The 12,184-nt window shown below is 39.7% G+C and overlaps 1 protein-coding gene across 6 annotated transcripts in view; it reads right to left on the reverse strand.

The window, feature by feature from the left end:
• Positions 1 to 12,184, reverse strand: part of CSGALNACT1 (chondroitin sulfate N-acetylgalactosaminyltransferase 1) — a 367,289-nt gene that overhangs the window by 192,872 nt on the left and 162,233 nt on the right. The gene's annotated exons all lie outside the window — the stretch shown is intronic.

A 12,184-nucleotide genomic window follows, 5' to 3' on the forward strand; every position in this document is an offset into this window, starting at 1 on the left:
TTTTGTTTGCTTGTTTTTGAGATGGAGACTTGCTCTGTCACCCAGGTTGGGGTGCACTGGCATGATCTTAGCTCACAGCAACCTCCATCTCCCAGGTTCAAGCAATTATCCTGCCTCAGCTTCCTAAGTAGCTGGTACTACAGGCATGCACCACCACATCTGGCTAATTGTTGTATTTTTAGTAGAGACAGAGTTTAATCATGTTGGCCAAGCATGTATTGATCCCTCTCTTTGTCTCTCTCAACACTGACATCTCTCTGAGTTATTTAACCCCTAATCTACCATTAAGACACATATTTGGGTGGCTGCAGGTGACAGGACTGCAAAACATCCCCAGAAAGATTCTTTTACCTAAACTAATGATTAGTAAACTGTGCACTGAGGTGCCCCGGGGCATCAAAGGGAATTCACAGAGGCACCTTGGGATATTTTAATTTTGTAGCATAATGTAGTAATAATACACATCTATTGGACATGATACAATCAACGTTAGATTGAGCAACATTCCTTTTGGCAATATCATATCTTTGCCCAACCACCCTTTTAGTGGTTTCTGTAATGAATGCAATTGCTGCACAAAATGAGGTGGTGTCTAATCTGATTCCAAGATTGAGACATCGCACAGTGCTCAAGAAATGCACACATTCCACTGTTAATTGTGGTCGAGAGTGATATCAAACTATTATTTTTTCCAATTTATTGTATTATTTTCTCAAACAGCTTCTAAGTCATTAGGACATAAATACTCATAGCTGATAGACCTAACTACTTTTTTTTTTGTTTGTTTGGAGATGGAGTCTCGCTCTATCACCCAGGCCAGAGTGTAGTGGTGTGATCTCAGCTAACTGCAACTTCCACCTCCTGGGTTCAAGTGATGCTCCTGCTTCAGCCTCTCATGTAGCTGGGATTACAGGTGCCTGCCACCACACCAGGCTAATTTTTTGTATTTTTAGTAGAGATGGGGTTTCACTACATTGGCCAGGCTGGTTTTGAACTTGTGATCTCAAGTGATCTGCCCGACTCAGCCTTCCAAAGTGCTAGGATTACAGGTGTGAGCCACTATGCCTAGCCCTAACTACTTAATTCTTAATTTTCAGCCATAAGGTATTTCCTTTGTTTGAGGGATATTGGAAAAAGTAATGAGATGCTAATGGCACCATGAACTAAGAACACTGAAGAATCTCTCAACTACACCTCTTGGTCAATCTCCAAAATAGGGCAGAGAATAGGAAGGGTTGTTTTTCACAAAGGTGATATTTAGAAGAAGAGATCAGGACCTGGACCCACCTCCGCATGAAGCCACAGCAGCAGCAAGAGCTGGATTGGTCTCACTACTTGACTGATAGGGATCAAAAATAAGCATCTAGGCAGGGTGGAATGGCTCAGACCTGTAATCCAGCACTCTGGGAGGCTGAGGCAGGAGGATCGCTTGAGTTTCAGACAAGCTTGGGCAACATAGTGAGATCCCTCTCCATACAAAAAATATTAAATATAAAAATAAAATAATATAAAGAGATAAAAGCAACTCTTATTAGTTTTAGGGAGAAAATAGTAGCTGTATAGTATTTTTAAAAATCTACCATCACCTTAACTGCATCATCAAAATTAACATTGTCAATGAGGAACAGATGTAATACCTTGATAAGAACACATCATTTAGGTAGAATTCCTGTTCAGAAGGTATAACCTGAATCCAATTACAAGAATCACTCATCTAACCCAAAATCAGAAATTGCTTTTAACAGAAAAAAAAAAAAAAGATTGTGTACTTCAAAAACATTCTCACAAAAGATAAAGAAAGGCTATGAAAACGCTTCAGGTTCAAGGAACATAGAGACATCATAACTAAACACAATCCCTGATGTCAGTACTAGAGGGGAAAATACTTTAAAGGACATTAAGTCAATTTACAAAACCAGAACCCAGTACATTAGGCAAATTCAAATAAATGTTAAGTTTACTGATGTTGATACTTGCACTTTTGTTATGTAAGAAAATATCTTTATTCTTAGGAAATATACTGCTTAGCAGGAAAGGGCTGTCATGTATACACTTATTCTCAAATGGTTCAGATGAAATAGTATATATTTATGTATGTATATGTATGAGGGGGAAGAAAGATACAAATAGCATGGATAAAAAGCAAATGGGCAGGTTATAGTGGCCCATGCCTGTAGTCCCGGCATTCCAGGACTCCGAGGCAAGTGGATCACTTGAGCCCAGGAGTTTGAGACCAGCCTGTGCACCATGGCAAAACCCAGTCTCTACAAAAGATAGAAAAAACTTAGGCAGATGTAGTGGTACACACCTGCAGTCCCAGCTACTTAGGAGGCTAGGGTGGGAGGATCTCATGAGCCTGAGAGGCAGAGGCCACAGTGAGTCAAGATCACGTCACTGCACCACTGCACTCGAGCATGGGGACCAAAGACAGTCTTTTGAGACAGACCCTGTCTCAAAGAAAAAACAAAAAAAGGAAATGATGTAAAATGTTAACAACAGGTCAATCTAAGTAAAGAACACATAAGCTCTTGGTACTATTCTTATTTTTGCAACTTTCCTATACAGACCGTGCCCCACTTACAATGGTTCAACTTACAATTTTTCTACTTTATATTGGGTTCATCAGGGTATTAAATGCTTTTTGACTAATAATATTTTTGACTTACAATAAGCTTATCCAGATATAACAGCATCATTAAGTCAAACAGCATCTGTAATCTGGAATTATTTCCAAATATTTTCAGTAAGTAAAGGTATATGTAGCACTTTGGGGTACAAGAAGCTAACTGCTTCAGTAGCTAAACAGGATGCCTGCACCACAGCTAAAGAATGCATGATATGTTTCAGAAATACATGGGCTTAATGACAGGAAGTTCACTGTCAATCAATAGTGTGACGGTACCAAAGCACATAAACCTAAGTTCTCAGTCATCAGCCTGCTGAAGACTCCGCAATAAGTGATGTGCAGAAACAGTGAGAGGAACTGAAGATACCAAACTTCAGTGAAGATATATAGGGACCTTACTGCTAAGGTTCACCATATGGAAGTGAAGTCTGCATCATTTTGTGGTCCTCCTGGTTCATCACAACAACTAGGCTCCTCAAATGACTCTGTTCTGTAGCTGGAATGGAGCCTGGAGCCCAATTGCTCTCAAGTGCCCCAGAAGATAGCTGCAGATGGCCCACGGACTACACTAGGGCCACAGGTTCTAGCTGACCCTTTGCATGCTGGGAAGCCCCAGATCCCACTAATCTACGTTGTTTTTTTTTTTTTTTTTTTTTTTTTTTTTTTTTTTGAGACAGAGTCTCGCTCTGTCGCCCGGGCTGGAGTGTGGAGTGCAGTGGCTGGATCTCAGCTCACTGCAAGCTTCGCCTCCCGGGTTCACGCCGTTCGCCTGTCTCAGCCTCCCAAGTAGCTGGGACTACAAGCGCCCAACACCACGCCCGGCCAATTTTTTTTGTATTTTCAGTAGAGACAGGGTTTCACCGTGTGAACCAGGATGTTCTCGATCTCCTAACCTCGTGATCCGCCCGCCTCGGCCTTCCAAAGTGCTGGGATTACAGGCATGAGCCACTGCACCCGGCCCAGTGATTTATTTTGAGGAAGTCTGTAGATTTCTTTGCAGGGTATCAGTAACATCAGGAAGGGTGGTTTTCATCTTAAATCAAATGAGCTGAAGACTCAGTACAGAGAAAAAGCTCCTTGAGGTTAAAGGACACTATGCAGCTCCTCTCAGTCTGCCCAGAAAATTCGTACACATGCTCCAAGAATTCTGCTCAAGCATCACTTTTTGGGACTGATTCCTACATTCCTTCCCTCCAGGCTGGATGACAGCCCACTTACTGCTCCACGAGCCCATCTGTCTCAAGACCCTTCTCAACCTTGTGCTGAAACTGTTAACTTCCTTCCCTGTCTCTCCCTCTAGGCTGCTTCATGAAGGAAGGAGAAAGACTGGAATGGTGACTTGGAGACAGAATATCAGAACTCAGCTGGGGACATCATGAATTAAAGGTGCTTGTGGAATATGCCGTGAAGATGGTTAGGAGTGTGCATCTCTGGGGAGTGGTTTGAGCTGAGGGTACAAATTTGAAATTCGCAGTTTGGATAAAAGTTCACCACTTAGACCAGAAGAAACTGCACAGGTGAAAGAGAATGAAAAGAACAGAAAAACATGGACTGCTAGAGAACATCAATACTTAAGGCATGGAAAAGGAGATAATGAAGAAACAGCCAGCGGTGTTTTCTACCAGAGCTTATTGTCACAATATAAAAATAAGGCAAGGGAAGTGAGAGTCGCAAGGACAGTGGTCAAAGTGTCAAATGTTGGAGAGAAATCAAGGAACACATAATATGTATAATCTGGCACTAAACACTAAAAATAAGACTTAAAATACGTGGTATCAAATTACAGTTAGATGAACAATAGCACTGAGACTCAAACACACAACAAGGACCTCAAAGGAAGAAAAGTTAGGTGACCATTTACCAAAGAAAGAACTCAAGCTGCCCACATGCAATTAGTTACTCCACACCCAGGTACTGTCTTCATTCCCACTTCATTCCAACATTTCCAAGACTATAGGTAGGAGTTTTATTTCACTGTGCTGCAAAAATATATGCATATTATATATAATGTATATATGATACATATGCATATTATATATAATGTATATGATATGTGCATATTATATAATGTATATATGATATGTGTGCACATTATATAATGTATGTATGATAATACACATTATATAATGTATATATGATACATATGCATATTATATATAATGTATATGATATGTGCATATTATATAATGTATATATGATATATATGCACATTGTATGGTGTATATAATACACATATATATAATGTATATATGATACATATGCATATATATATAATGTATATGATATGTGCATATTATATAATGTATATATGATATATATGCACATTGTATGGTGTATATATAATACACATATTATATACTGTATACATAATACACATATTATATAATGTACATAATGTATACACACACATATATAATGTATATATGTACATATGCAAAATATACACATATAATGTATATATACACATCATATATGTACAATGTAGATAATATATACATATATTTTATATGTTGCATATATTATATATTATATAATGTATACATACATATCTACATTATATATTATATATACACATATAAAATTCAAATTTTATACATTATGTGATGGTATTTTCTTTCATTTTTTTTGAGACAGAGTTTTTCTCGTCTCCCAGGCTGGAGTGCAATGGTGTGCTCTCCGCTTACTGCAACCTCCACCTCCCAGGTTAAAGCAATTCTCCTGCCTCAGCCTCCCAAGTAGTTGGGATTACAGGCACCCGCCACCACACCTGGCTAATTTTTTTTATTTTTAGTAGAGACGGGGTTTCACCATGTCGGTCAGGCTGGTCTCGAACTCCTGACCTCAGGTGACCCACCCACCTCGGCCTCCCAAAGTGCAGGGATTATAGGCGTGAGCCACCACACCCAGACTTTAATTTTAATTTAATCTCTTTTCCTACTGTCAGGACCTTTACTACTTTTATATACCTACCCTCCAGGCTTGGCATAAAGTTGGCTAGTCACATGTGTTATAAAGTTAGAAAACACATTTGATGATACAAGTAGCCCCGTCTGCAAGTTTTTATCATACATGAGATTGTGGTTCTGCAGGCTCCCCATCAATTCTGTGGGACATTCTTCCAATAGATTCCCTTCCTGCTTAAGTGAGCCTCATTGATTTCTGTTTCTTGCACCTAAGGATCCTAAATAAAAACCAACATTTATTTTACTAATAAAATTTTAAAAATTAACTATCATTAATTTTATTAACCATCCCATTTTAAATTTCATTAAGAAAAAAAGGCTAGACCCTCAAAGTAAAGGTTATCCCTTTAGAGTGAATATTAGCTCTTTGAAAACAACACGCTATTTTGCTCATTTCTCTGTGGATGACAGACTTTCACCAGAGACTGGATTCCAATCCAAGAATTGGTACTTGGTAACCACAAAACACATTTAAAGTCCAACACGTAGTAACAAGTCTCAATATATGTTTGTGAGTTCAAAACACACAACTCTTTATTAAAACATTTAAGGGTAAACGTTAATATTTCTAATTACCATTTATTTTAAGAACTTAAATATTATTTTGATAAAAAAATAAAGTATCAGCTTGGATCAGATATTTGCCTAGTGGAAGAAATGAATTTTGTTTTCTCTGGGAGACTTGACTATGTGATCATATTTGTAATGTTAAAAAAAAAAAATCTAACCAGGCATGGTGGCTCATACCTGTAATCCTAGCACTTTGGGAGTCCAAGGCAGGACCCCTGTTTCAAAAACAAAAATTTAAGTAACAATTGAACTGTTTGCAGAGGTTATAATTCTTTCCTTTGTGTATGCTCCATTCTAATTTTCACTCCCTCTCTTATTCCAGACTTCTCTATACAACTCCATCAGATTCTTACCTCCCTTTCTCATTTTCAGTTAATACATTCCTAGGCTGCCGTAATTCAAGTTCCTTTTTTTTTTTTTTTTTTTTTTGAGACAGGGTCTCACTCTGTCGCCCAGGCTATAGTGCAGTGGTGCAATCTCAGCTCACTACAGTCTCAACCTTTCTGGCTCAAGGAATCCCCCCACTCTAGCCTCCCAGGTAGCTGTGACTTACAGGCACGTGCTACCACACCCAGCTAATTTTAAAAAATATTTTTATACAGACAGGGGTCTCGTCATGTTGTCTCGGTTGGTCTTGGACTCCTGGGCTCAAACACTTTGCCTGCCTTGGCCTCCCAGAGTGTTGAGATTATAGGTGTGAGTCACTGTGTCCAGCCCCATTTTCAGTTCTTCAGGAAAGATATCACATTATGGGTCAGAAACTGAGTGAAAAGAGATACTTCCCAGGCATCAGCTGAACAGTCTGAAATTACGTTCTTTCAAACACCAGTGTGATAGTCACAGTTTTAGAGTCATGATTTTCCACAAGAAAGGACTGTCAATGTGATGAGGGGGAAAACGAAAAAGCCTAAAGCAGTTGGCTTCTTATGAATAATCAAAGTAAACCCTGGAGTGTGTCATGCCCTCTGCTTGTGACAGAACAAATATTTCTGCCCTTAATCACAAAAGTAATTTTTAAGTATCATACAAGTATTTCTGATGAGCAAAAAGATCCTATTCTCTTTACTGAAGAAAAACAAGTGAGACAGTGAGTAATTCTGAATCATATTTTAACTGCAAATATAGGCAACTACTTTAAAAAAAAAAAAGATAACAAGGTCTAAAATTAAGTTCCAAAGATCTTACCACTGTAAATACATTTTTTCATACATAACACATTTTGGAATAAAAAGTGATTTAAAAATCTAAGCAAAGGAAAAATAAAGCTCAAACCATGAAGTCTAAAAAACCAAATTCCTTTCAATTATTTTTACTTTTAAAGGATAATTATAAAAATAGATACTTTGACTTTTTAATCGTAAAATTCATGTAATGAAATTTACCATCTTAACCATTTTTAAGTATACAGTCCAGTAGCATTAAATACAGTCACAGTTTTCTAGTGCTAAATTCATTCACTGTTATGCAACCAAACTTCAAATCTTTTTCATCTTGCATAACTTGTAACTCTGTACCCATTAAACAAGTGCCCATTCTTGCCTCCCACAGCCCCTGACAGCTCTCATTCTATTTTCTGTCTCTATGAATGTGACCACTCTAAGGACCGCATATTAGTGGAATCACACAGTATTTGTCATATTTGTGACTGGCTAATTTCATAAAGCATCATGTCTCAAACTGCATCCATATTTTAGTATGTTTCAGAATTTCCTTTTTGAGGCTGAAAAATATTCCATTGTACGGATATACATATTGCATTTTGTATGTCCATTCATCTGTTAATGGATATTGGGTTGGGGCTGCCTCTATCTACCCTCTTTCACTTTTTTGGGGGGAGGAGGACTCGCTCTGTCCCCCAAGCTAGAGTGCAGCGATGTGATCATAACTCACTGCAGACTCAGCCTCCTGGGCTCAAGCAGTCCTCCCGCCTTCACTCTCCAAGTAGCTGGGACTACAGACACGAGCCACCATGCCTGGCTAATTTTATTTATTTATTTATTTTTGTACAGATGGGGTCTTCTATGTTCCCCAGGCTGGCCTTGAACTCCTGAGCTCAAGTGATCCTTCCACCTCACCTCCCAAAGTGTTCGGATTACAGGTGTGAGCCGCACCACCCAGCCTTCACTTATTTTTAAACAATTAATTTAACTAAGCCGGCAAAGTGCTGGAGTCTGATCCCTTGCCTCCAAGGCAGCAGAGAAAATACAGATGTTAAAAGGAAGTAAGGGAAAGTTTGGTACACCATCAAGTGTGCAGCAAATGATGATACTAACATTGCTAGCTTCTGAGGAGGGTTTTCAGACACCAGCAACTCCTTCAAACCTTTGTTTGTGAATATGAGTAGGTACATACATATGCTAGATGCTAAAAATGCAGAGACCATGCCTACTTTGAGGGCCAGATGGCCAAAGGACAAACACCTAACCAGTAAATAATTATAAACAGTAGGGAAAATAAGGCAATAGAGAGAGGCGCTCAATGGCCCAGCCCCATCCCAGGCTGGGGCTCAGCAAAGGTTCCCCCCTTCCCTGCCTCCCAAGCTGAGCCTTGGGCAAGGAGCAAGAGTCTGGAGGGTCAAGAGGAAGGGGAAGGCACTGCAGATATGGGACAGCAGAATAAGACATGGAGGAGAGAAGGTGAAGCTCAGGCTTGGAGGTAGAACCCAACTCAATGAAAAAGGAATCCCAATCGCAGAGCTCAAAAGAGAATGGGAAAGAGAAGCAACAAGATCTGATTAAGGATCAATCAACAAGAAGAAACGAAAACCTGCTGGAAGGCATGCATCACCGGATACCTACTCCTGTGCCAGTATGAACCTCCTGGAGTAGCCTCGTCTGCAGAAAACCAATGGTGGCCTAGGCGTATAAATTAAAATTGAAGCAGTGAAAGGTGACAGTGATTAAAAGCTCACAGACTTTATGGCACTCCTCATTCCATTCAGTGAAAATATTTTAAAAGTCTAAAACACATCCAAAAGAAGGCCACGTTATAAAATACAAACTGTTACTTTTCTCTGGCTTTTCAAATAGGAGCAACTTGCCCAGTTAGTACATTATAGTTTTATATTATTATTTACTTATAACATCTGCTTCCTTCCAAAAAACGATTGCATCAGCTACTGTTTTATGTTATTTGCCAGTCATGCTTCACAGACTAGCGGAACTGCAAAGGGCCTATAAGGTTATGTGTCTACAAACAGTTTTTAGCCCCCACATGCTCCAGGAGCTGGATCACCAAAATGGGAAAGGAAAGTTCTGCGCCCTGCTCAGGGGTGAGTTCAGGAGACCACTGTGCAAACAATAATGACAATGCAATGACACGTGCCCACAAGTAGAATGTGGGTCATGCTAGAAGAGTAAGTGGAGGCATCTTCAGATAGGAGACATCCCTTTATTCACTTTCCCCTTCATTCACTCGCTCATTCATTCTTTTGTTTGGTGCCTCATGAGAGCCAGGCACTGTTCCTCAGGCTAGAGTTGTCTATACAGGAACATTTCACCATAGGAATTACCATTGAGGTGAGGTTTGAAGCTCCCTGGTCAGCGATGAGAAGAAAGTATGCTAGGTAGAAAGACTGTGGAGACCAACACAGGTTCAAGGAGTGACAGCTGGAGAGGAGTGAGCAGGAGAAGGGCCAGAGGTGGGAGACAGGAACAGGTGGAGCCAAGAGCACAGGTCGGGGAGGCGGAGCAAGGAGAGCTAGCGTCAAGCGAGGGGGAGCACAGAGAGCCCACAGCACATCTTTTCCTTGATAGGAGGAAAGGAATTAAGGATGTGGAAATGAAGTTGCATTTCGTGGTAGGGAGAGGCAGGAAATATATCAGTGAGCAGTGACAAGATACGAGGTAGCCGTAAAAATGGTGACCAGAGGCCAGGTGTGGTGGCTCACACCTGTAATCCTAGCACTTTGGGAGGTCGAGGAGAGGAAGGAAAGAAAGAAAGAAAGAGAGAGAAGCAAGGAAGGAAGGAGGGGAGGAGAGAAGGAAGAAAGAGAGGAAGAAAGAGAGAAAGAGAGAAAAGAGAAAAGAAAGAAAAGAAATAAAGAGAGAAAGAGTAGTCTAAAGCTGATTAAGGTCTACTTGGGCAAATGCTAAGTTATAGGATGTTTCCGCTCTAAAGTTAAAACTACCTGAGTAGCAGGACAGGGAACACTTGGGGAGCAGATGGGCAGGGCTGTCCAGCATAGACTGGATTGTGTGGTAGTCACAATGCTGTTGAATCCCAGAACAGAGACCAGGGGTGTTGCCAGGGAGCTGAGATGCCCTGGCCTGGGAAGCCCTTGTTTTCCTCGAACTGCTCCTGACTTTTATAGATTCAGGGCTTGAACATCCTTCAGCAGCAGAACTTCACCAGACTTGAAAGAAACCAATGTGCACATTGAGAAGACAGCAAATGTGTTGTTTCCTTTCTCTTTGGGCAGATAGACCTACCCCATACCAGGGCATGCTTGGCGATCACAGGATCCCAGCAAGGGGAGTTAATTGTTCCATTCAAACATTTAGTAGCACTAGGCCATAAGTTTTGCAATAGGGATAGCCTTGTATGTTAAACATGTCCTTCATAGAGCTTGTTCCACCATGGTTGCTTCTTGGTCAATTGCTGCTCACCATTTATTTATTTATTTGTTTGTTTGTTTGTTTCTTTGTTGTTTGTTTTTGAGACAGAGTTTGCTCTTGCCTAGGCTGGAGTGCAGTGGTGTGATCTTGGCTCACTGCAACTTCTACCTCCCCGGTTCAAGCAATTCTTCTGCCTCAGCCTCCCTAGTAGCTGGAATTACAGGTATGCACCACCATGCCTGGCTAATTTTTGTATTTATACTGGAGATGGGGTTTCACCATATTGCAGGGTGGTCTCGAACTCCTGACCTCGTGATCTGCCCGCTTTGGTCTCTCAAAGTGCTAGAATTATAGGAGTGAGCCACCGCACTCGGCCTCCTTCTCTATTTTGTAGTTTACTGTGACTGTTTTCTGGCATTATCTCAAGGTCTTACTTATTATGGTCTACATGGTGTTGTAATGACATTGTTCTCTTTTACATCATCCAAGTAATTCTCAAAAATATTAAACATCACAAGGCCCAAGATTAGGACAGTGCCATACGCCCTTCAAGTTGACCCTGAATTACTTAAGTCTCTTAACCACTTGACTTTCTACTTAGAAAAGGATTTGGGAGGACTTCTCCTTCAGTTATTTTTGTTTGTATTATTAACTTTCAGCCAAGGTTGTGTTTTATTTTTTCTATTGTTAGTAACTGAAATACAGTCCTTTATGAAACTCTACACACACCCTCACTTAAGTACAAGGCAGTTCACTGATGCAAAACCAAATCATTAACTACTTTGACTTCCATTATTTTATCTTAATAGTGTGATAAAAGTTAAAAAAAAAAAAAAAAAAAAGCAAAACCATCAAGCAAACCTCTATAGATGTTTGTTAAATGAAGAAGAAAGGTGAAGGGGGCTTTCTGAAGATATGTATATGCCGAGTGCAGCTTACCTATTTTCATTTTTATGCCTATTTAATTAGTTCTAGAAAAAAAAAAGACTCCTCTGCTGAAGCTAGGAAGCATATATACAGCTTCCTGTTTCATACCATTGCATGTCAACATTAATGGTATTTTGAAGTACTTGTTTTATTTTGTATTTTTTAAGTTTAGTCTTGTCAGATGTAATAAAATATCTTATTGCATAGAAACTCAAAATTACTGGTTACAAGAGCAGAACCAAAACAACATTCCAGAGATTTTCATTTGTCCCCAGACTAAAACCAAGCTGACAATCCATAAGGGTACTATTCTCAAAGAATTCTAGACAGTGTCCCTCTAAGACATTGTAAGTCAGAAAGAAAGCTCATTCTTCAATTTCCAAAATCGTGGTATTTAAATAATTATATTGCAGCAAAGTCAAAATTAGAGTACCTGTTTGATGATAGGGTGACTATTTTAAAAAGCTCAATATTCTGTCCCAATTTCCAATGGGAGAACAAACATTCCTACGTAAGTGAACTTTTTCAAAAAGATGTAGCTC

Source organism: Trachypithecus francoisi, unplaced genomic scaffold, assembly GCF_009764315.1.
Source record: "Trachypithecus francoisi isolate TF-2019V2 unplaced genomic scaffold, Tfra_2.0 Contig01440, whole genome shotgun sequence".
NCBI lineage: Eukaryota > Metazoa > Chordata > Mammalia > Primates > Cercopithecidae > Trachypithecus > Trachypithecus francoisi.